At 33.4% G+C, this 2,220-nt stretch overlaps 1 long non-coding RNA gene across 3 annotated transcripts; it reads left to right on the forward strand.

The window, feature by feature from the left end:
• The first annotated feature begins 1,276 nt into the window (after positions 1–1,276).
• LOC105459053 lies at positions 1,277–2,220 on the forward strand. 3 transcript variants are annotated; one of them, XR_975622.1, is made up of 4 exons: positions 1,277–1,490; positions 1,620–1,812; positions 1,916–2,061; positions 2,158–2,220. It is a non-coding gene; the product is annotated as an uncharacterized LOC105459053 (long non-coding RNA). The 3 variants fall into 3 exon arrangements; XR_975621.1 differs by having other exon boundaries at positions 1,916–2,014; XR_975620.1 differs by having other exon boundaries at positions 1,916–2,214.

Below are 2,220 nucleotides of genomic sequence, written 5' to 3' on the forward strand. Positions count from 1 at the left end.
TGGTGGCTTCCGTGAGCAAAAACTGCATCATTATTATGGTTCTTGCGATGGAAGTGGAATTTTGACCAGTACGTTGCGAGTTTTTTTTTTGTAAAAGTATTAAAATCGGTAAACATTTACTTTGTGGGCGTAAACTTTGTAACGGGCAAGCGTCCAAAAATCGAAAATCAAGAAATAATTGGCCGAACCAGCAAGCGTATATACATATAAACAAAGCAGAGCAAATTCGCTATTATAATATTGCGTATTGATAAAATAAAAGTTTGCGTGCTTTTAAAAAATAATATAACAACATAATAACATTTTACTGATATTTAATATCGCTATGAGCAAGGGAAATTCGATCGCGAATTGTGAAGGCTTCGCATTAAAGCTATGAACCATGGTCGCAGTAATTAAATTACTACGAAGTAGGTTCGTAGAAATTTCCATCAGCGCCAATTGTTAAGTCACGTAGGCAATTGAGACTTAATTCATAGAATTGAACTTTATTTGTGAATCTCGATTTTAACATTAACTAAGCTTTTAAATATATACACGTAAGTCAAGGAATTGAATTCATCGGATCGAATCGGTCGTTAATCAACAAGAATAAAAACTCATCGTCGGCATATTCAATTCGAACAGTGTGTCTCACAAGAACGAATATGCCGAATACATATATTTTTTTTCTTTGTAATATTGCAAACCTTCAGTATTTATTGCAATCATTATAATTATCAAAAATATTCCCAGAAAAAAATAATATTTTTATATTTGCGTACTACTCCAATATCTTACAATAAGTTTTTTGCAAAACCAATAAAAAGAAATATACAAATTTTAATATAGTATAATAAATTTATATTACCATTATCATTATCATATCAACTCGTGGCTAAAAAATAAAAACAATATAAAAATAATAATAAATTTTAGCCATTATCGACTGCATCATCGACACGATTTATGAATCATAGCTAAAAAGTAATCTGACACTAAATTTTTCTAATAGCTAAACAGTTATATAAGAGAATTTATTAGTCATAAATTATACATCAGTAGTAAAAAAGAAAACAATTAAAACTAATGTAAAAGATTGAAGAATCAATTTCTAATGTGATAAAGAGCTACTGCTTATAAGTATAAAATCTAGCAATAATAAGTTCTTCTAAACTATTTGTCATATCATATACACACATACCTACGTGTTGAGATATACGTATGCGTTCGATACGTATTCGGTATATTCGTTCTTGTGAGACACACTGTTCGAATTGAATATGCCGACGATGAGTTTTTGTTCTTGTTGATTAACGACCGATTCGATCCGATGTAATTCAATTCCTTGACGTGTATATATTTAAAAGCTGAGTTAATGTTAAAATCGAGATTCACAAATAAAATTCAATTCTACGAATTAAGTCTCAATTGCCTACGTGATTTAACAATTGGCGCTGATGGAAATTTCTACGAACCTACTTCGTAGTAATTTAATTGCTGCGACCATGGTTTGTAGCTTTAATGCGAAGCCTTCACTATTCGCGATCGAATTTTCCTTGCTCATAGCGATATTAAATATCAGTAAAATGTTATCGAGTCTAGTACTGAAACAAATTTTCATTTTTGTTATACTGCAGTATTCTGTTTACTCACAACAATGGGAAAGCGGTTTACGCCAAAGATGCGCCAAAGAGACGCCGACGGCTATGGAGAGGATTGGATATTCATACCTGACGACAATGGGCAGTCTCAGGTGTAAACAGTGTTAAAGGTCCAAGACGAAAGGAGAGGCATATTGGATGATTTGGAAGCCTACATAATCTATACTTGGTAGCTAATTGCAAATGCATATTATTCCAATGTGCATATTATTTAGCAACATGCAATATTCTTCCGTTATTCACTCGATCTAGCTTCCCATAATATTTTTAAGATCTAATCCGAAAGAGGGCATACAGGTGACTCTAAATGACATCATGAATCTTGCCGGCTTCGGCTTCAAATCCTTGCGAGAAACGAAATTCATTATAACGTACGGATAAAAGTCAAGCGCCATGAGTACCAGGCTTCTGAACGAAAGTGCGGCCGTTTGTTTTTTCAATTTGTTTTGCGAGTTAGGTCTCGGTTTATTGGTGAAGCACACTCGCGGATAATTAATTACACTCTTTCGAGCAGCTTTTTTCAATCACGGAGATTACAACGTCATCCTTGTGGATTAGGAAACTCTTGGCCGCGAGC

Source organism: Wasmannia auropunctata, unplaced genomic scaffold (assembly GCF_000956235.1).
Source record: "Wasmannia auropunctata unplaced genomic scaffold, wasmannia.A_1.0 LD334213.1, whole genome shotgun sequence".
Lineage (NCBI taxonomy): Eukaryota > Metazoa > Arthropoda > Insecta > Hymenoptera > Formicidae > Wasmannia > Wasmannia auropunctata.